Here is a 23,689-nt window from a genome sequence, read left to right as displayed (position 1 = left end):
TCTCTGGGGTATGTGGATTAGCTTGAAAAGCCTGAATGATTAAAATACACTAATTAAAATTTTGCGTTCCTTGGTAACTCGTCTGCCTGGGCCCCTGGTGTTGGCAAAATGGGAATTAACGTGACAAAAGCAACACAGAGGGGTTTTGTTTTAAATAAAAAAAAAAAAAAGCAAAAAAAAAAAAAAAAATCTGATGTACGCAAACTCTTCTGCAGGACGGTGGAAAACTGTCGTCTTCCGCCGTCATTGCCGTCCAATGCCGGAATTGCAAAGCGATGTCATGGTGTTCCAAAGCTGTATAGGTGAGCACCAAAATCTGCACCGGCCCCGCCGTAATCCAATGCGGAGGAGGACAATATAACTAATTAACGGGAGATTTAATAATATTATTCTGATTTATTTATTTATTTTTTATCACTGCCCTTCAAATTATTGGTAAAAGTAGCTGCCCCCTGGAGAAAAGATTGCAAGTTCTGAAGGTCAATGGAAAAACACAATATTTTTTTTTTTGGATCTAAATTATTAGTGTATATAAAAAAGAAAAAAAATAAATTTTTGTAGGTAGAAAAAATTCCACCCATGTTCTATATATGGCACAGATGCTGCATCCCATGGCCATTCCCCATCATATACCCCAGGCTGGATTGCCGCTAAATCACACAATATGGTAGTCAAGTGTTTCTGATAAAATTACCGTCCTCTCGGGTCCAAAAATTTGTTAGCATTGTAACACCAGAACTGCAGGCGCCTACGTCAAAAAAATAACAAAATAAAATAAATTTCAAGGCGGCATACCCCCATCTGAGATCAGCAGGCACTTAAATGGCACATGTACGACATCGGGGTCCCCTGGGGGGCAAGAGGAGGTGGCACATACCTGCAGAGACCTAAGCTGGCAGCTCTTTTTTTTATTTTATTTTTTATTTAAGTAAATTCTCCTCTTGGCGGTCTCACATAAAAAAAAAAAAAAAAAAACACACGAACGCACTTTTTTCGGTCGCCCCTAGCAACCTAATTGCATCAGCGCCTTGCACACAGGAGCCGGAGTAACTGAATTTTGATGAAAAGGCAGCGGTAATTTACGGCATCACAAAATTAGTTGCCGTGGCGACGGGTTAATTACATCTCAAATTAACAAAGCAAGTGTGGTGAAATTAAATATAAATCATATTTTCTGCATAAATTATAGGGGTTGATTAGACCGGGGCTGTGGGAGAGGGAAAGGTTGGCCCGCGGAGGGGCCCAGCATTTTTTTTTTTAAGAAGACTTTAAGCAGAGTTTTTTTTTCTTTTTTCCGAGTGACATCAGAAAAAAAGTCTTGGCGACGTCTCGCAAAGTCTGCGGTTACAAGACATCCCTCAGCCACACGCCGGCCGCTGACCTGCTGCCATTGTACTTGGGGGACCGTGTGCAGCGTTACCAAGCACAGTTCCTGCTGTGTGGATGTGGAGGGCCGAGCGGCATTGTGCTATTGTCTGCCTGGAGAATGTCGGATCGGGAGGCCGCCCAACGCCGGGCCAGATCACATTTCATTTCCAGGTCCGGAGATTTTATTTCTTTAAAAAAAAAAAAATCCGTACTAAAATATTGACATCATTATCTTAATAACTTTGCTGTCTGATTGAGCCGTACTTTCCGGTTGATATCTTCATCTGAACTAGAAGTAAAAAAAAACAAAAACACCTTCCTGTTGCTTAAAGGAAACTGGCAAATTGGGTAGACACCCACCTTATATCCGTTGCATGTTCTCATTTACATAGCATAACTTAAAGCTGAACTCCGGCCACAAAAAAAAGTTTATTTAAATACATTCTTTAATAGCCACAAAGGATAAAAATCCACTTTGTGTGCACCAAACCCAGATAATACTTTGCAAAAGTAGCAGTGACATCATCACTATGCTGTACGTACCCTGTGCAGAGCTGTGGGAGGGGCCCCAGCAGGTTCCACCCACTGCGGGCTGCCTGCAGGAAACTGCAGGAGGGGGGCGGAGACAAGACCAGCCATCCTGCACAAGGAGAGAGAGCAGAGCTGTGGGAGGGGCAAAGCAGACTCCACCTACTACGGGCTTCCTGCAGAAAACCACAAAAGGGGACAGAGACAAGACCAATCACCCTGCACAATGAGAGACGGCAAAGCTGTGGGAGGAGCCTAGTAAGCTCTACCCACTGCAGGCTGCCTCCAGAAAACTACAGGAGGGGGGGGGGATGGAGACAAGACCAGCCACCCTGCACAATGAGAGAGAGCAGAGCTGTGGGAGGGGCAAAGCAGACTCCTGCAGAAAACCACAAAAGGGGACGGAGACAAGACTAGTCACCCTGCACAATGAGAGACGGCAAAGCTGTGGGAGGAGCCCAGTAAGCTCTACCCACTGCAGGCTGCCTCCAGAAAACTACAGGAGGGGGGGGGCGGAGACAAGACCAGCCACCCTGTACAAGGAAAGAGAGATGAGCTGCGGGAGGGGCGAGCAGGCTACACCTACTAAAGGCTTCCTGCAGCAAACTACAGAAGGAGGCGGAGACAAGACTAGTCACCCTGCACAAGTAAAGACGTGGGAGGAGCCCAGCAAGCTCCACCTATTACAGGCTGCCTGCAGAAAACCACAGGAGGGGGTGGAGATAAGACCAGCTACCCTGCACAAGGAAAGAAAGCAGAGCTGTGGGAGGGGCAAAGCAGGCTCCACCTACTACATTCTTCCTTCAGAAAACCACAGAAGGGGGTGGAGACAAAACTAGTCACCCTGCACAAGGAGAGACAGCAGAGCTGTGGGAGGAGCACAGCAAGCTCCACCCACCGCAGGCTGCCTGCAGAAAACTACAGGAAGGGGCGGAGACAAGACCAGCCACCCAGCACAAGGAAAGAGAGAAGAGCTGAAGGAGAGGAAAAGCAGGCTCCACCTACTACAGGCAAACCACAGAAGGAGGCGGAGGCAAGATATGTCACCCTGCACAAGGAGAGACAGCAGAGCTGTGGGAGGAGCCTATAAAGCTCCGCCCACTGCAGGCTGCCTGCAGAAAACTACAGGAAGGGGCGGAGACAAGACCAGTCACCCTGTACAGAGGTGAGCGGCCTTTATTACAGGAAGCTCCTGCACAGAGGGGAAGCCTCACACTGGAATACTGCATAGATCTGGAAGAAATTCACAAAGCACACCAAGATTCCTGGAAGAACACACAAGACGCACCTGGTGATGACATCATTGGGAACCTGTCCCACTGTCTCCTGATCGCTGGTAGTTAAACAGCTTGGTTCCGGGGGTACCGATGGAGCTCGCCCCAAATAAGACAGCAATGCATATATCTGATGACTGGGCATTAGGGCCCACCCGCCATTAAGGGGTTAGAAAAAAATCCAAAATGGCTGCCTACAATTAAAGAGGCTCTTTTCTGATGACTTTGACACAGAAACAAATCTAAATTAGTTTTCTTTGTTTTATTAGGAGGCCTGGGAAGCTGTGTTTGCCATATTTAACCCTCTCTGTACAGTGCTGGCAGATCTCATTATCAGTTGTAAACTGGAGTTGACCACTGCCTTTCCTAGCACAGGGTTAAAGGTTTAGGAGTTGGGTTTCTCTATTGTAGGTTAGGGCCCACCTCCAGGGAAGGGAAAGGTACTCCCTTGGAGTGGGCTTGCCCACACACTGCAAGGGGTAACAATCACATTACAGTCTAGGGGACAGGAAAGCTATAGGAAGCATTTTTTCCTTACCCAATGGCGCTCCCCTGTGCTCCAGCAGTGGATTGTTCCTCATATCAAATGCAGGGATATGGGCAGGGCCATTGGGGCTATATGAATGTTGGGGGCATAGGGGAAAATAGGGGACCAGTCTAGCAGCATGGAAGAGCCTGCGGGAGTGGAGGATCAGGTAAGTAAAACTGTATTTCCCCAGACCAGTGGTTCTCAACCACCAGGCGGTGGTAGTCACCCACCTCCCTGGCCTCCAGCCAACTGCAGAACCCCCAACGTTCTGCAGTGCCCACCACGGGAAACGCTGATCATCGCATCGTAGCCACATACAGTCATTCACTTGGATAGCAGGCTGTACATGGTAAGTGTGGCTCACAGGATGCGGAAAAAGAACTGGGAAATTTACAATGTCCATAAGTATGAACCCTAAAACCATCAGAGAATGGAGCCAATCAAGCAGCAACATGGAATGTCGCTCTCTAATGAACAAAAAAATCCCTCACGTCGCATATTGCTGCAAATCCACTATAGTGGAGTATGTGGCAGTTTCAGCCTGGGCTCTGGCCAGGCCACGCCCCCAATATGTTTCTTTCCACCACCCATAATTAAGCTCCAGGGGCTGAAGGAAACACGTTGGGGAAATGGCCTGGTTGGAGCCTGGGCTGACACTGTCATATACTCTTTTATAGCAAATTTGCAGCGACGTGGCAGTCTCAGCCTGGGCTTAGGTCAGACCACACCCCCAATGTGTTTTGCCCCACCCCCATGATTAAGCTCCTGGGCGGAATGAAACACGTTGAGGGGGGGTTTGAGACTGCCACATACTCCTCTATAGTGTTTTTCAGTGAGTGGAAGTGTCAGCCTGGGCTCTGGTCAGGCCATGTCCTCAACGTGTTTCACTTCACCTCCTTGATTAAGCTCCAGGGTGGAACGAAACATGTTGAGGGGGGGCTGAGACTGCCATATACTTCTCTATAGTGTTTTTTGAACGAGTGGAAGTCTCAGCCTGGACTCTGGTCAGGCCATGTCCTCAATGTGTTTCGCTCTACCCCCATGATTAAGCTTCGGAGCAGGGCGAAACACGTTGGGGGGGGGGCGAGGCTGAGACTGCCACTTACTCCTCTATAGTTGATTTGCAGGGATGTGGCAGTCTCAGCCTGGACTCCAGTCATGCCATACCTCCCTGTTTTACTCCACCCTCATGATTAAGCTCCAGGGGGGTGAGATTGCCACATACTCCTCTATAGTGGATTTGCAGGGATGTGCGACTTTATCTTCTTTTCGTCATTACATGCTGATGTTTGAAGCCGAGCCGAGCTCCGTTTATGGTCAGCACGGTGGATTAAGGATCCTCTGGAGCCTAAGCGGCACCCACATTTGTATATGGGATGTCAATCACTTCTTAGGCTAGGTTCTTGCCATCGGAGCGCATGTGCGGTTCCACATCTTTCCATGCGTCGTATATAGGACATCCTATTAATTGCAATGGGATACCCTACACACAACCCCTGACCCAAGCACTGTTCCAGGCCAGCATGATTGATTAGGACCCTCTGGAGCCTGAGCGGCACCCACATTTGTATATGGGATGTCAATCGCTTTTTAGGCTAGGTTCTTGCTAGCGGAGCGCATGTGCGGTTCCAGGTCTTTCCATGCGTCGTATATAGGACATCCTATTAATTGCAATGGAATACCCTACACACAACCCCCGACCCAAGCTCTGTTCCCGGCCAGCATGATTGATTAGGACCCTCTAGAGCCTGAGCGGCACCCACATTTGTATATGGGATAGCTAGGTTCTTGCTATCGGAGCGCATGTGCAGTTCCGCGTCTTTCCATGCGTCGTATATAGGACATCCTATTAATTGCAATGGGATACCCTACACACAACCCCCGACCCAAGCTCTGTTCCCGGCCAGCACGATGGATTAGGACCCTCTGGAGCCTGAGCGGCACCCACATTTGTATATGGGATGTCAATCGCTTCTTAGGCTAGGTTCTTGCTATCGGAGCGCATGTGCGGTTCCGCGTCTTTCCATGCGTCGTATATAGGACATCCTATTAATTTCAATTGGATACCCTACACACAACCCCCGACCCAAGTTCTGTTCCCGGCCAGCACGATGGATTAGGACCCTCTGGAGCCTGAGCGGCACCCACATTTGTATATGGGATGTCAATCGCTTCTTAGGCTAGGTTCTTGCTAGCGCATGTGCGGTTCCACGTCGTATATAGGACATCCTATTAATTGCAATGAGCTGCCCTACACACAAGAAACGCTCAAAAGACAGTCTTCGAACCTTTTGAGAAATTGCGCACCAAGGCACCATGTATTTGGAGTGTGTGAAAACGCAGGCGTTCCCAGACGCATGGGGGGTGCCATTAACAATTATCACAATTGCCAAAGGGCAGCGCGTTTCTGCGTGTTGCGGGAAAGATTGCGATTTTGCGTGCAAATGTATCCCCTAGCTGTAGTGATCCGTGCCTCTGTGAGTGACAGGTACACTTTAAGACATTGAGAGCGAGTCTTATACGGCGTGCAGATCATGACTTTATTTCACTTATCTTCCTTCCCAACGTGTTGTTTCCTTTCACACACACCGCTCTTTCCTCCTGGTGTTTGAAGGTGACTGGGAGGCCAATTGGGAATGGAAGTGAATGACTGTAATCTGTAATTACTGTCCAGAGCTAGTAAAAATTACAAGGACACTTAAAACGAGTGCCACTACCTCTAGGAGGGCTGCTTCATTAGGCAATAAAGAGCTCCGGAGTTAAATTAGGACGAAGGATCGCCAGCCTGCATCTCCGACAAAATAAATAGCCGCTTTAAAAAAAAAAAAAAAAAAGCGCTTATCGTCAGTAAATTATTTAAGAAAAAGGGAAAATAAAGAATGTTCAAGATAGCTAAAACAAACCATAAAGCTGACAGCGCATGCAAAGGTTCACCTTGGTAGCCAACAATCAGACCAATGAAAAAAGAAAGCATTTACTAATGTGTACACTGAGCACGTGCGATTGCTTCCCATCCCTGATGAAGAGCTCCGTGTCATCTCTATTTATCCTGATAGAGGGGAGCAGATGAAACCCTCCTCTCCAATCAATTAGAGATAGATAACCGAAATGTGACTATTCTTCTATCACATATGGATGGATAATGGCTCATTGAGCAGTGATCCCAATCCAGACACCCGCGCATGCGCGATCCATCCGTGCCCCTTGCTGAGCTGTATGTATCCAAAGACACACACAGTGCCCAGCACGCCACGTCACTTCTATCACTAATGGATGGATTATGGCTCATTGGGCAGCGATCAAAATCCAGATGTGAGTGACTCCTTTAACTGGCCTTCCTAAGGAGACACCCACGCCCATCTGTGCCCCTTGCTGAGCTGTATGCATCCAAAGACACACACAGTGCCCAGCACGCCACGTCACTTCTATCACTAATGGATGGATTATGGCTCATTGGGCAGCGATCAAAATCCAGATGTGGGTGACTCCTTTAACTGGCCGAGCTAAGGAGACACCCGCACCCATCCGTGCCCCTTGCTGAGCTGTATGCATCCAAAGACACACACAGTGCCCGGCACGCAACGCCCCTTCTATCACTAATGGGTGGATTATGGCTCATTGGGCAGCGATCAAAATCCAGATGTGGGTGACTCCTTTAACTGGTCATGCTAAGGAGAAACCCGTGCCCATCCGTGCCCCTTGCTGAGCTGTATGCATCCAAAGACACACACAGTGCCGGGAACGCAACGCCCCTTTTATCACATATGGATGGATAATGTCTCATTGAGCAGTGATCCCAATCCAGAATGCAGGTTATAGAGACACCCGCGCATGCGCGATCCATCCGTGCCCCTTGCTGAGCTGTATGCATCCAAAAGACACACACAGTGCCGGGCACGCAACGCCCCTGATTTCACTAATGGATGGATTATGGCTCATTGGGCAGTGATGCAAATCCAGAATGTGGGTGACACCTTTAACTGGCCGAGCTAAGGAGACATCCGCACCCATCTGTGCCCCTGTGCTGAGCTGTATGCATCCAAAGACACACACAGTGCCTGGCACGCCCCGCCCCCGCTATCACATATGGATGGATTATGGCTCCTTGGGCAGTGATCCAAATCACTGGCCGAGCTAAGGAGACACCCACGCCCATCCGTGCCCCTGTGCTGGGCTGTATGCATCCACAGACACACACAGTGCCCGGCATGCCCCACCCCTGCTATCACATATGGATAGATTATGACTTCTTTGGCAGTGGTCACACTCAAGAACGTTGGTGTCTCATTTACCTGGCTGAGCCAAGGAGATGCCTGCTTATACGTGCGCCCATCCATACCCTTTGCTGAGCTGTATGTATCTAAAAGACACACACAGTGCCTGGCATGGCACGCCCCTGCCATGGATTATGGCTCCTTGGGCAGTGGTCTCAAGAACACTTGTGTCTCTATTAACTGGCCGAGCTAAGCAGACACCTGCGCAGAGGCGGCTGCGGGCTCCGCCCCCCTCCTGTCCATGCTTCCAGTTGCATGGATTCCAAGGGGGGGGGGGGGGGGGGGGTTTGAAGCACATGATTAGGCTTTTAGGCTTCAAAAAAGGGTGGGCTCGGGGAGCAGAGCCCACCCAGTTGTGTCAGAATAGCGAATGAATATTCTCTATTGTCACACCGATCCTCCTACTGGCCAAACAGGAAGCAGGTCCTGAGACCTGTCACCCAATTGGCTGAAAGGACAGGCAATCCTATTGGACGCCTAGGAGAAGGAGGAGGGAGGAGATGCACAGTGGATGCAGAGGAGGAGGAGATATGATAGAAGCCGCCGCCTGTCACCCCGTAGGCGCGTTGCCTGCCCCACCACTGCACCTGCGTGCACCCATCCCTGAGCCCACCCAGTTGTGTGACCATAGCGAATGAATATCCTCTATTGTCACACTGATCCTCCTCCCGGCCTTTAACGAAGCGGGAGATCCTAAGACCCGTCACCCAATTGACTGAAAGGACAGGCGATCCTATTGGACGTGCCTAGGAGGAGGAGGAGGGAGTAGACGGATGGCAGAAGCCATCGCGACGCAGAGGAGGAGGAGACGTGAAAGAAGCCATCCCCCGTAGGAGCGCTGCCTGTCCGCTACCTATATGGGGTGGGTGCAGAGCTGGATGACTGACTACCCAACCGACTCACGGAGGGGGGTTGCCGTCAGCCAACCGGGAGTGGTTGTTTGCATAACCCCCCCCCCCAAAAAAAAACACCGGCCGCCACTGCACCTGCGCGCACCCATCTGAGCCCTTTGCTGAGCGGTATGCATCCAAAGCCACACACAGTGCCTGGCACGCCACGCCCCTGCTACCACATATGGATGGATTATGGCTCACTGGGCAGAAGTCCAAATCTAGAATGAAGGGGCCAGATTCACAGAAGAAATACGCCGGCGTATCTACTGATACGCCGGCGTATTTTCAAATTTGCTGCATCGTATCTTTAGTTTGAATCCTCAAACCAAGATATGACGGCTTTTGACATCGATCCGACAGGCGTACGGCTTCGTGTAGGTGCAATACTTTGGCGCCCGCTGGGTGGAGTTTGCGTTGTTTTCTGCGTCGGGTATGCTAATTAGCTGTTTACGGCGATCCACGAAGGTACGCGCATTCGTCGCATTCTCTTACGTCGTCGCTAGTCGGCTTTTCCCGTCGTAAAGTTACGGCTGCTATTTCATGGCTTATATTTAGACCATGTTAAAGTATGGCCGTCGTTCCCGCGTCGAATTTCAATTTTTTTTTTTTTTGCGTAAGTCGTCCTGGAATACGAAAGGACGCAACGCACGTCGCCGTTCAAAAAATGACGTCGGTGCTACGTCATTTCGCGCAAAGCACGGCGGGAAATTTCAAAATGCAGCATGCGCAGTACGTTCGGCGCGGGAACGCGCCTAATTTAAATGATACACGCCCCATTTGAATTAGGCGGGCTTGCGCCGGATGGATTCACGCTACGCCGCCGCAAGTTTACAGGCAAGTGCTTTGTGAATCAAGCACTTGCCTGTAAAACTTGCGGCGGTGTAACGTAAATGACATACGTTACGCCGCCGCAAATGTATGTGAATCTGGCCCAAGGTGTCTCCTCTAACTGGTCGAGTTAAGGAGACGCCCGCCTATGTGCACACCCATCTGTGCCCTTTGCTGAGCTGTATGCATCCAAAGCCACACACAGTGCCCGGCATGCCACGCCCCTCCGATCACATATCCCATATGGATGGATTATTCCAGATCTGTGCAGTAACCCAGTGTGAGACTTCCAGTAATAAAGACCGCTCATTGCTGCTCTCTCTCTCCTTGTGCAGAGTGACTGGTCTTGTCTCCGCCCCCCCGTCTTGTAGTTTGGGTGGGTGGAGCCTGCCGTGCCCCTCCTACAACTCAACTCTGTACAGCACAGCGGTGACATCACCGCTACTTTCACAGGGCAATATCTGACTTTGCAAAGGCATTTTTGGTGCACAAAGAGTAGATTTATATTCTTTGTGTCTTTTTAAAAATGATCGCTTTTTATGCCTTTCACCCTACTAACTAGTCCTTTGGTAGAAATCTCCCCATCCGACAGCCTTCTGCTGACATGTATTCACTAATCACTGGCTGAATTATTAAAAGCTAAAAGGGGGCGGCCTTCATAGAGAAAAGTGGGCATTGCAAAAAAAAAAAGTGCGGAAACGTAGAATAAATGTGTGCGCGGCGCTCAGCCCACGGTAGAAATCCATAAAGCGATGCTGAAAAATTCATGATGCATCCATTGAAATCCAGTGACATTGGCTGTGATGAGCGATGTCCTTGTCTTGCTGATTTCTGGGCAAATAGAATAGGACGAGCTAAACTGATTCCCCCCGCCGCTATCCCCCCCCCCGCCGCTGTCCCCCCCCTCCTCCACCCGCACAGGCTGGGAAATGGTGCGCAGGATGCTGAGCTACCCTGGCCCCACCGCCGCCAATCACAGGATCTACCGGACGGGCCGGACCCTGAGAACACCGAGGAGAACACAGCGACATTTCTTCATCCCGCCTTTCACAACCACAAACACACCAGATATCTCTCTGCACAGCGAGACAGTAAAAGGATGCGTCTGATGCAAAGCGCTGACGAAATGCGTTTTCCTGTGGAACCAACTGAAATGAAAAGTGTTTTCCTCTTTTATACAAGAAGACGGCAGAATGGGGCGCCGTGACGCAATCCGCACTTCTTCTGAAGCAGCCGATGAACCGAGCTGAACTTTCATTCAAAGTAATTCCTTAAAAGCCACTTTGTGAGCAACAAACGCATTGACAGACCCAGATATTACATTGTAAAAGTGGCAGTGACATCATTACTGTGCTGTAGTGACATTGTCACTGTGCTGTAGTGACGTTGTGACTGGGACATCATCACTGTGCTGACGTCATCACTGTGCTGTAGTGACGTCGTCACTGTGACATCATCACTGTGCTGTAGTGACGTCGTCACTGTGACATCATCACTGTGCTGTAGTGACGTCATCACCGTGACATCATCACTGTGCTGTAGTGACGTCGTGACTGTGACATCACTGTGCTGTAGTGACGTCATCACCTTGACATCATCACTGTGCTGTAGTGACATCATCACTGTGCTGTAGTGACGTCGTCACTGTGACATCATCACTGTGCTGTAGTGACGTCATCACCGTGACATCACTGTGCTGTAGTGACATCATCACTGTGCTGTAGTGACGTCATCACCGTGACATCATCACTGTGCTGTAGTGACGTCGTGACTGTGACATCACTGTGCTGTAGTGACGTCATCACCTTGACATCATCACTGTGCTGTAGTGACATCATCACTGTGCTGTAGTGACGTCGTCACTGTGACATCATCACTGTGCTGTAGTGACGTCATCACCGTGACATCACTGTGCTGTAGTGACATCATCACTGTGCTGTAGTGACGTCATCACCGTGACATCACTGTGCTATAGTGACATCATCATTGTGCTGTAGTGACGTAGTCACTGTGAAATCATCACTGTGCTGTAGTGACATCATCACTGTGCTGTAGTGACGTCATCACCGTGACATCACTGTGCTATAGTGACATCATCATTGTGCTGTAGTGACGTAGTCACTGTGAAATCATCACTGTGCTGTAGCGAGGTCGTCACTGTGACATCATATCTGTGCTGTAGTGACGTCATCACTGTGACATCATCACTGTGCTGTAGCGACATCATCACTGTGCTGTAGCGACATCATCACTGTGCTGTAGCGACATCATCACTGTGCTGTAGCGACGTCGTCATTGTGACATCATCACTGTGCTGTAGCGACGTCGTCACCGTGGCATCATCACTGTGCTGTAGTGACGTCATTACTGTGACATCACCACCCTGCTGAGCAGAGCTGCGGGAGTGACCCAGTAGGCTCCACCCACTACCCGTTTCCCGCAGGGCCATCTTAAAGTGATTGCAAGCCTAGGTTCACATTGGAGCAGATTTGTCATGTGATTTGAGAGATCAAATCACATGACAAGTCGCAACCTATTGGAGGCAATGGCACCAGGTTCATATAAAAATAAAAAAGGAAACAAATGCAGCCACCACATGCAGGGGGCGGCACCCTGCAATGCTATCAGGATCTCTTCAAGGGTTTAGATACACTTTAAATCAGGGGTCTCCAACTGGCGGCCCTCCTGCTGTTGTGGAACTACAAGTCCCATCATGCCTCTGCCTGTGGGAGTCATGCTTATAACTGTCAGCCTTGCAATGCCTCATGGGACTTGTAGTTTTGCAACAGCCGGAGGGTCGCCAGTTTGAGACCCCTGCTTTAAATCTTCCCTTCAGTCTTGCACGGTTGTACCGGCTGCTCTCCTGAAATGCTTTGATCTGATTTCACTGCACACTGTGAGCTTCTCACCATGTGCATGAGAAGCCGAGACAAGTCACACAGAGCCTTTTCCTGGCTGGAGGACATCCAGTATCATCTAGCCCAGGGGTCTTCAAACTATGACCCTCCAGTTGTTCAGGAACTACATTTCCCATCATGCCTAGTCATGTCTGTGAATGTCAGTTTTACAATGTCTCATGGGACATGTAGTCCTGTAACAGCTGGAGGGCCATAGTTTGGAGATCCATGGGCGCTCAACCTGTGGCCCTCCAGCTGTTGAGGCACTACAAGTCCCATGAGGCATTGCAAGGCTGACAGTTACAAGCATGACTCCCACAGGCAGAGGCATGATGGCACTTGTAGTTCCACAACAGCTGGAGGGCCACCGGTTGAACAATAAAGGATCTTGCCTTTTCCCACCCAGCCTTACTGTCCCTGGCCCACCCCTTTCATTCATTGGATTCCAGGAGGCTCCGCATCACATGTGGGCGTTACCCAGCGCAGTCTGCATCCAAACACAGAGCTCCTAGGACCGCCCACTCCTCCAGACTGACATCCACCAATCAAAGCGTTTTCATATTTACATAACCCCTCCCACTTCTTGAATCAGAACTCTTGATAGGATTACTGAGGCAGAGTGCTGTGATGTTTTCAGGGGGCGCTATATAAATCACCCTGCTGGCCCCTCCCACCAGCCACGATCTGCCTGTATTTCATAGAGAAGCAAAGAGACCTGAAAATGATTTCACAGAGTCTAATTTTTTTTTTTGCACTTATAGGAGATATAATAAAACGCCTTCAATGTTTTTTTTTTTTTTTAACAAATGAAAAGGAAGCAAACAAGGTCTGCACTGGTGATGCTCTGCAGAAATCAATGCAAAAAAATGTATAAATATTTTTTTTTTTTGCTGATTAATTCATTGTCTCTTATAGATTGTAAGCTTTATGGAGCCCTCTGATTCCTCCTGTATTGTATTGTAATTGTACTGTCCACCCTCATGCTGTAAAGTGCTGAGCAAACTGTTGGCACAATATAAATCCTGAATAATAATAATAATAAAAAATAATAAAGAAAAAAATAATATTACATATAATAAAGGTAAAAAATAATAGAAAAATTATAAAATGTAAAAATAAATAATAACACAATAATAAAATGTCAAAAGACTAAGGTACTATAATAATATATATAATAAAGGTAAAGGTATAAAAGGTAAAAAAATAATAAAGATAAAAATAAAGAATAAATAATATTAATCATAAAATTGAAAAGGTAAGTGTAAAAATAATAAAGGTAAAAATAATAATATATATATAATAAATATAATAAAGGTAAAGGTATAAAAGGTAAAAAAATAATAAAGATAAAAATAATAAATAATATTAATCATAAAATTGAAAAGGTAAGTGTAAAAATAATAAAAATACATATAATAAAGGAAAAGGTAAAAAAAAAGGTAAAAAATTCTAAAGGTAAAAAGGAATAATAGAACAATTATAAAATGTAAAAATAAATAATAACACAATAATAAAAGGTCAAAAGGCCAGGGTACTTGATCAATATAATAGGGTTCTAGGATATACACCTTTTTTTACGTTTGCCATAGTAAGTGTGTAGTGTTATTGGTATGCGATTTAAAGGTTTACTTTATCTTTGTTAGGTTATTTATGAAAGTTGTCATGGTTTTCATTGTGATATTTGTTTTTGTCAAGTGTTTTCTAAAACATGAATAATAATAAAAAAAGAATATAAAACATAAAATGGCAGAGGTAAAAAAATAAATAAATAATAAAGATAAAAATAAATAATATTAATCATAAAAGTGAAAAAGTAAAAATAATAAAGATAAAAAATAATAATACATATATTAAGGGTAAAGGTATAAAAGGTAAAAAAAGAATAAAGATAAAAATAAAGAATAAATAATATTAATCATAAAAGTGAAAAGGTAAGTGTAAAAATAATAAAGGTAAAAATAATAATATATATAATATAGGTAAAGGTATAAAAGGTGAAAAAAAGAATAAAGATAAAAATAAATAATATCATAAAAGTGAAAAGGTAAGTGTAAAAATAATAATACAAATAATAAAGGAAAAGGTAAAAAATTCTAAAGGTAAAAAGGAATAATAGAACAATTATAAAATGTAAAAATAAATAATAACACAATAATAAAGGTCAAAAGGCTAAGGTACGTGATCAATATAATAGGATTCTAGTATATACACCTTTTTTACGTTTGCAATAGTAAGTATGTCGTGTTAATGGTATGCGATTTAAAGGTTTACTTTATCTTTGATAGGTTATTTATGAAAGTTGTCGTGGTTTTTATTGTGATGTATTGTATTTGTCAATTTTTTTCTAAATATGAATAATAAAAAAAAATTTTTTTAAACATAACATGGCAGGGGTATATAAAAAAATAATAAAGATAAAAATAAAAAATATTAATCATAAAAGTGAAAAGGTAAAAGTAAAAATAATAAAGGCAAAAATAATAATACATATAATAAAGGTAAAAGGTATAAAAAGGTAAAAAAAAATAATAAAAATAAAGAATAAATAATATTAATCATAAAAGTGAAAAGTGTAAAAATAATAAATACATTTTTGGTGAATTTATTACATAAAAAAAAAAGAAAAGGTTGGACATCAGGCATAAATCTAATGAAAACATAAAATTGCTGCGACTCTTCTCGTGTTCTACTACATCCCACCCCAGTCCTGTCACTTTTACTGGACAGTGCGGTCATCATATAAACAGACAAATGGAAAATGGTTGTAAAGCATTTTTATTCTATTATATAGAACAGGTAAGTATAGAGAGGTTTGTTATTTAAAAAAAATAAAAATAAAAATGATCTTTACAATCTCTTTAAATATAAGGAATAGGAATCAAGAGACTGAAGATGAAATTACACAACACCCAACACCCCGCCTCCACCTAAAACTCAACTTTTTCTTTTTCCATCAGCCCACCAACAGTTGTTACCTTTTTTATCACTGCGCTGTAAACTCCACCGCCGGTACAAACGAGGCCCAACTGTATCCTCAGGACAGACAAGTGTAAGGAGGTCTTCCTAATGGGTCAGAGAAAAATAAAACATTTAAATAATAATAATAAAAAAAACTGACAGGGGTTCTAATCATCCCCTATGCCACAAAAATAAATAAAAGTAAATTATATAAAAAAAGTAAAAAGGTAAAAAATAATAATAGATAATAACAAAGGTAAAACGGTAATGGTAAAAAATAACAGAGGTAAAATTTAAAAAAATAATAAGATAAGATAAGAATAAATAATATTATTAATAATAATAATAATAATAATAATAATAATAATAAAAAGGTTAAAGCAAAAGTAATAATAAGAAGTAATAAAAAATAATAAACATAAAAAGGCAAAAAATAATAAAAAGGTAAAAATAAAGAATAATGGGCCAGATCCTCAAAAGGGATACGCAGGCGTATCTGCTGATACGCCTGCGTATCCCTGTTTCTATCTATGCGACCGATTCACAGAATCAGTTACGCATAGATATTCCTAAGATCCGGCAGGTGTAATACTTTTACACTGTCGGATCTTAGGATGCAGTACCGCGGCCGCCGCTGGGGGCATTTCTCGTCGAAATGCCGCTTCGGGTATGCAAATTAGCACTTACGGAGATCCACGAAGCGGTTTCCCTTCGTGAAGTCTCCGTAAGTTGTTAGTTTGCAAACGCAAAGATAGGGCTGCTTTTACAAAGTGTAAAGTTAGTACACCTTTTAAAAGTAGACCCTTCTTTCCCGAGGCGATGTCAAATTTTTCTTTACATTTTTTTTTTCCCGCCGCATCTTTTTTTTTTTCCCCGACGCAACTTTTTTTACCCGGCGCGATTCACAAAACTCGGCGCAACGTAATTTCGCGCAATGCACGTCGGGAAAATCGTGTCGGGAGCATGCGCAGTACGTCCGGCGCGGGAGCGCGCCTAATTTAAATGGGACTCGCCCCATTATATTGGGCCCGCCTTGCGCCGGACAGATTTAAGTTACACAGCCGACAATTTCTAGGTAAGTGCTTTGTGGATCGGGCACTTAGGTAGAAATTTTGCGGCGGTGTAACTTAAATAGGAAGATTTAAGTTAAGCCCGCTGGCTGTGGATCTGGCCCAATATGTATCATAAAAGCGAAAAGGTGAAAATAATAAAGATAAAAATAATAATACATATAATAAAAGGTAAAGGTAAAAAATAAAAGGTAAAAATGAATAATAGTAAAATTGTAAATGTTAAAATAAATAATAAAAGGTCAAAAGGTAAAAGGTATTTTGTCGATATAATAGGGTTCTAGATATAATTTTTTTTACATATTAGCAATAGTAAGTATGTAGTGTTAATGGTATGTGATTTAAAGGTTTACTTTATCTTTGTTAGGTTATTTATGAAAGTTGTCGTGGTTTTTATTGTATATATAAAAAAAAAAATTCTAAATATGAATACAAAAAAGAATTAAAACATAAAATGACAGAGGTAAAAAAAATAATAAAGATAAAAATAAAGAATAAATAATATTAATCATAAAAGTGAAAAAGTGTAAAAATAATAAAGATAAAGGTGAAAGGAGCACTTATGCTAGAACCATTGACCAATCACTGCCATTCCCGACTGCCACACTAATGCCCTGTACACACGATCGGTTCATCCGATGAAAACGGTCTGATGGATTTTTTCATCAGATATCCGATAAAGCTGACTTTCATCAGTCGTGCCTACACACCATCAGTTAAAAAAAAAACGATCGTGTCAGAACGCTGTGACGTAAAACACAACGATGTGCTGAGAAAAATGAAGTTCGATGCTTCCAAGCATGCGTCGACTTGATTCTGAGAATGCGTTGATTTTTAACCGATGGACGTGCCCACAGACAAACGTTTTTTTCTATCGGTTTTTTAACCATCAGATAATTTTAAAACAGGTTCTACGTTTTTTCACTGACGGGAAAAAAAACGATGGGGCCCACACAAGATCGGTTCGTCCGATGAAAACGGTGAATCAGACCGTTTTCATCAGACAAACCGATCGTGTGTACGCAGCATTACTGTCATTTATATACGTCAGTTTGATCGCAGCGCTGCTGCAGGACTATTGAGGACTCTTCATTCTGAGTTTTTAGAATTCTGCTTTTGCACATGTATTGTATTTGTTAAGTTTTTTTGAAATATGAATAAAAAAAAAATTAAAACATAAAATGGCAAAAAAAAATAAAGATAAAAATAATATTAAATCATAAAGGTAAAAATAATAAAAGGGTAAAAATGAATAATAGAGAAATTATAAATGTAAACATAAATAATAAAAAAAAGAAGGTAAAAATAGATTAAAAAAAAGGTAAAAAAAAATTATAAAAAAAAGTAAAAACAAATAATAAAAACAAGGTAAAAAGAAAATTATAAAAAAGGTGAAAACAAATAATAAAAAATGTATAAATTAAAAAAAAAAAAAGGGGGGGGGGGGGAATTGTAGTGACAAAAATAATAAAAAAAATAATAATAAAGGTAAAAGTAGGTAAAACAAGTAAGAATAAATAAAAAAAATTGTTAAAACGAAATAATAAAAGGTAAAAAATAAATAAAAATAATAACGAAGGTAAAAGTAAAAGTTTTAGGTATCTAAAGCCCCGTACACACGGTCGGACTTTTGCCCAACCAACTTCAAAATCCGGCACTTTTCGTATTTGTCCGACCGTGTGTACGTTCCATCGGACCAACTTTTTTGGCTTCAATCGGACAAAAAGTTGGGTCTGTGAACGGACCAACTTTCTGTTCCGAAAAGTCCGATTGTGCAAAGTGCGACCGTGTGTACAGCAAACCATCGGACTTTTGGACAAAGTACAAATGCGCATGCTCAGAACCAATGTCAAAATCAACCAACAATAGCAGAAGTTAACCAAAGGGTGGCGGTAAAGAGCAAGTAAAACCACGTGATGTTGGGAAAGTGTTAGAAAAGTTTGCAGAAAAGTCCGAGCGTGTGTATGCTATGGGTGTGATCGGACAAATCAATTAAGACAAAAATCCAAGGGAAATTTTGTTGGATGTCCTACCGTGTGTATGAGCCTTTAGCCTTACAGTTATTGTATTCTAATTTAACCCTGAATCAGAAATCAAATGAGAACAGGTAGGCCCCGGTAGAAGCTGGACAAGGGCTTATCAGTGCTGGTAATAAGCGCCTGCAAAGTTTTTCACAAAATCTCGCCACATTTCAGGCCGCCCGGCGGTGAGACATTTCTCATGACAGGGTGAACTTCTCCTTCACAAGGGAGAAAATAAATGGCGTGTATGTGCGAATCTTCACGTTGGGATGGGGGGTACCTGGAGACGAGCGGCCGGGGACTTATTATTGATAGCGGGTTAACCCTTCGCACGCCCTGAAGTTCATCGCCTCTCCCGCCCAGAACTTATTGTGTTTATTTATGACTCTAAAAGGCATAAAAGCAACACGCAATCTCATTAAAACAAAAGCAGAACAAACGCCAGGAGACCGGCAGTAGTTTGCATTTCTTTCGCTCCGCATATAAATGACCGTTTAGCGGCAGATGGACAGATGGAACATTCTCTCTTTTATAAGTTAATAGGTGTCACCCAGATATTATGATTGAAGTTTGATGCATGAGGTTAGGGGGAGACTTGCCCAAGGTCGTGTGGATCCACAAAGCCACTTTAATTCCCCTACTGAATTATGACTGCTGCGCCTCCTAGTGGACGCTCCCGCTGCAGCAGCTCCCTAGAATTACTAGTTTAGTTGCAAAACTTTACTGTAAGTGAAAAGAAGTCTTTCATTTCTCCTTACAGACCCGTGAAAAGCGCGCTCAGCTATACATTGCAAAGACTGCAGCGGATTGTCCCAAGCTTAATGGAAGGGATATCTCTATCACCACACCATGATAGCGGCACGGCCTCAATTAAACACTGTGATAACACGCACTGCATGCACCAAGCGGCCTCATCTCCGAGGTTTTACTGGTAAATTGTTCAACTAATAAGTGAAAATGAATGGACAACATGAATTAAAGTCAGTTTTTATGTTATCATGTGGGATCCTCTGAAAAGAGCGAAGAGCAATGATAATCTGCAGGAAGTACCACCCCCACCCTGCCCCCTCACCACTCCCTTCATCACGCCCATAAAGAAGGTGTCAATCTGCTTGCCCCACACCTCCAGCAAGGTACACCTACCCACCATGTCCCCTCACCACTCCCTTCATCACGCCCATAAAGAAGGTGTCAATCTGCTTGCCCCACACCTCCAGCAAGGTACACCTACCCACCATGTCCCCTCACCACTCCCTTCATCACGCCCATAAAGAAGGTGTCAATCTGCTTGCCCCACACCTCCAGCAAGGTACACCTACCCACCATGCCTCCTCACCACTCCCTTCCTCAGGGCCATAATGAAGGTGTCAATCTGCTCAGCAGGGACAGGATGAGGGGTGGGCAGAAGGGGAGGCTGCCCTGGGCGCAGCGTGTATTTTAGGATTAGGGGCGCTGCAAGTTCCTTCTACTATAAGGCTGACAGGAGTAATGACAGCGGCATCACTACTTCTGTCAGCCCAAAGCTGGAAGCAGCAAGGAGAGCAGGAGAGCCAGGAGGAGGAGCAGGCTGTGCTCTCTCTCCCGTTCTCCTTATAAGCGTGCACATAATGAAAGTGAGGGGGGCACAATTTACCATCTTTGTAGGGGGCGGAAGCAGTGGCAGCTGGTGCTAAATTTTTTGGGGAGGCGGCAAACAAATCCCCCCAGGTGCACCTGCAGTCAGTTCCTCCACGGTGACGGCCTCCCGCACTCATCCCTCCACAGTGATGGTCCCCGGCACTCACGCCTCCACAGTGATGGTCCCCTGCACTCACCCCTCCACAGTGATGGTCCCCTGCACTCACCCCTCTATGGTGATGGTCCCCTGCACTGACACCTCCACGGTGATGGTCCCCTGCACTCACCCCTCCACGGTGATGGTCCCCTGCACTTACTCCTCCATGATGATGCTCCTCCCCCCACACTCAGCCCCTCCAACGGTGACGGTCCCCTGCACTCACCCCTCCATGGTGACTGCCCCCCCCCCTGCACTCAGCCCCTCCTCTGTGATTGTCCCCCCACACTCACCCTTCCATGGTGATGCCCCCCCCGCACTCAAAACCTCTACAGCAGGTGTGCCCAACCAGTGGCCCGGGCGCCACATGTGGCCCACGTAGCCCTCTGATGTGGCCCACGACCTCCCGCTCTGGGATAGAATACATTTTTTTTTATTACTAAAGTGTGTGTATATATAGGAATATCTGTCCTACAGTGGTTACTGGGCTGCTTTCAAACCACAGGTACACAGGTACAGAGAAGTGCACCTGTGGGTTACCTGCACTGAGCCATAGACTTCTATCACCTGCGAGTTTGGTGTGCTGAGAGTAGAGTGGCTCTGTAGAGCCAAGTGGTCTGTGATCCACCCGCTCCACTCATTGTGGCCCGCGACTGGTTACCAAGTTGCTTAAGTGGCCCTCGCTCTTCAAAATGTTGGGCACCCCTGCTCTACAGTGATGGTCCCCCCGCACTCAGCCCCTCTGTAGTGACTGTCCCCCCGCACTCACCCCTCTTTGGTAATGGTTTCCCCGCACTCACCCCTCTATGGTGACGCTCCCCACACTCATCCCTCCACGGTAACAATCCCCACGCACTCACCTCTCCATGGTAACGCCCCCCCGCACTCACCCCTCCATGGTACTGGTCCCCCCCGCACTCAGCCCTCCATGGTGACGCGACGCTCCCCGCACTCACCCGTCCACGGTAACGGTCCTCCCTGCACTCAGCCCTCCATGGTAATGGTCCCCCCCGCACTCAGCCAACCATGGTGACGCGACGCTCCCCGCACTCACGGCTTCCCTGGCTTCTCCTCTCAGCCAACCCGGTACACCTCCTGTCCCGGAAGACAAGAACAAATACGAATTTGCTAGTGTCCCAAGTAGGCGGGTTTGCGACGCAGAGCACTGCAACCCAAACCCAACCTTTTTCAAGCCAATTAGAGCCTCATTCTCTAATCATGTGCTTGGAAAAAAAAGTCCAGCACCCTACAGAGGGGCGACGCCCCTGCGCCACCAATGGACCGGCCGCTCCTGGGTGGAAGGTGATGCAGCCATCTTGGATGTACTCAGTAGAATATCATACCAAAGCAATTTTAGGGCTTGGTGTACTGCTTTTCAGAGAGCTGCCAGGAATCAACGTTTTTTAGTGCTGAGGGAGGGTTTTCTATTGAAATTACACGCGGTGGTGCGTTCCCATTCACTTTGATGGATCATGTTTGGATGGAGATCTGCGTGCCAAACGTGACTTGTAGTAAAACTTTTGCCGTGCCCCATCGCAACCATTGCAGCGTGTAATAACATGGCTGCTGGCCATGATAACTTATGGCTTGGCAGTTGGTAAAACAACCACTCAACTGTCTCAACCATCCCTGGCCAAACAAGGTCTTAGACAAAAAGCAATTATCCTACCAGAATGTCTTTGGAGTGTGAGAGAAAACAGGAGCACCTGGAGGAAACTCAAACAAGCACAAGGAGAACATGCAAACCCCATGCAGATAGTGTCCTGACCCAGACTCAAACCAAGGATCCCAGTGCTACAAGACAGATGTGCTAACCACTGAGCCACTGTGCAAAGCACTAAGCAGATAAGACCCTGCCAGGAGAGGAGGGATGTGAGCGGAGCTCCATCATGTCTCACTTAAAGGAAGAGCACACTGCAGTAGAGAAAGGGGACTTCAATGTAGGACAGCTGCTACAGAAAGAAGGGTGTGGGTGTCAGCCTAGGGCTATACTGGCAATGTTAGTAGGAGATTCAACTTCCCATTTTCCGTCATCTCATTTGCATCGCATGAGATCAATATGATTCCACCTGACTACTCCCAATAGTAAAGAGACCGAATCACCGGTGTGACCCCAGCCTCAGAGGTGAACAACTTCCCCTTTTGGGGGCGATATGTCCTCCAATAGTGTAAGAGTTGCACGAGATCTTTATAGAATTGCACGAGATCCAGGGCTTTTTTTCTCATAGAATAAGTGCAGGAACTCCTCCTTTCTGAGTCACCCCTTGACTCCGCCCCCTACCCACCTCCAAGCACTGTTCCTTGGTTCCACCTCCTACCCATCTCCCAGTACCGCCCCTTTTAGAGAATACAGAAGCAAGTATCATTTTATAGTGCTAAGTATTTTGTATGGAATTTGTTAATAACAAAAAAAGCAGTAAAATGGATTTAGCAAAAATGGACACCCCCCGGTGACAATACACTCTCAACAGCCAGCATCAATCAGAGGCAGCTCTAGGCTTTGTGAGGCCTTAAGCAAAATTTAGACACAAGGCCCCACTCACTCTATACAGGCACACAGGATGGCTGCACAGCCGGGTACTCACTTTCTCTCTGGGCGGTTGGCCAGGCTGCAGCAGGAGCCACCTGGCCGGACTCCTGACCCGAATAGGCAGCCGGCCAGACGCAGAGAGGCCAGGTGAGCGGCGCGGGCTGAAGGAGCCCGCATGGATTTGCGGCCTGCCCGGTGTGCCTTTTACAGATGGCCCCTGGAGCCAGTTGGTCAGTCCGCAGTAGTGATCGAGCACAGGCAAATTAGGCGGCCGCAAGGTCCCTGTGAGTGCAAGAGATTAGAGAGCCACCTCTGGCATTAATAGATCCTCCAGCAGCCAGCAATACTAGACCCCTCCCTCCAGCAGCCAGCGATACTAGACCCCTCCCTCCAGCAGCCAGCGATACTAGACCCCTCCCTCCAGCAGACAGCAATACTAGACCCCTCCCTCCAGCAGCCAGCGATACTAGACCCCTCCCTCCAGCAGCCAGCGATACTAGACCCCTCCCTCCAGCAGACAGCAATACTAGACCCCTCCCTCCAGCAATGATTGACCCCCTGCAACATAAGACCCACCCCAGCAACAATACAACCCCCACTGGCAACAACAGACCTCCACAGCAACAATAACCCCCCCCCCCCGCAAGAATAAATCCCCTCCAGCTTTCAGCATGGGCACTACGTCTAAATTTAGTGGGAACGGAGAGTTACTTTGCTCCCTTCCAGTGTTTGTTTAAATTTGGGA

At 45.6% G+C, this 23,689-nt stretch overlaps 1 protein-coding gene across 1 annotated transcript in view; it reads right to left on the bottom strand.

Annotated features, from left to right (window-relative positions):
• The window catches only part of CASZ1 (castor zinc finger 1), a 421,265-nt gene that overhangs the window by 230,945 nt on the left and 166,631 nt on the right, over positions 1 to 23,689 (bottom strand). Inside the window, exon 3 of the mRNA XM_040326347.1 lies at positions 15,567 to 15,654. The gene's annotated coding sequence lies outside the window, so the exon portion shown is untranslated. The remainder of the gene's footprint in view (positions 1 to 15,566; positions 15,655 to 23,689) is intronic.

Source organism: Rana temporaria, chromosome 10 (genome assembly GCF_905171775.1).
Source record: "Rana temporaria chromosome 10, aRanTem1.1, whole genome shotgun sequence".
NCBI lineage: Eukaryota > Metazoa > Chordata > Amphibia > Anura > Ranidae > Rana > Rana temporaria.
This window is presented reverse-complemented; position numbering and strand designations above follow the sequence as displayed.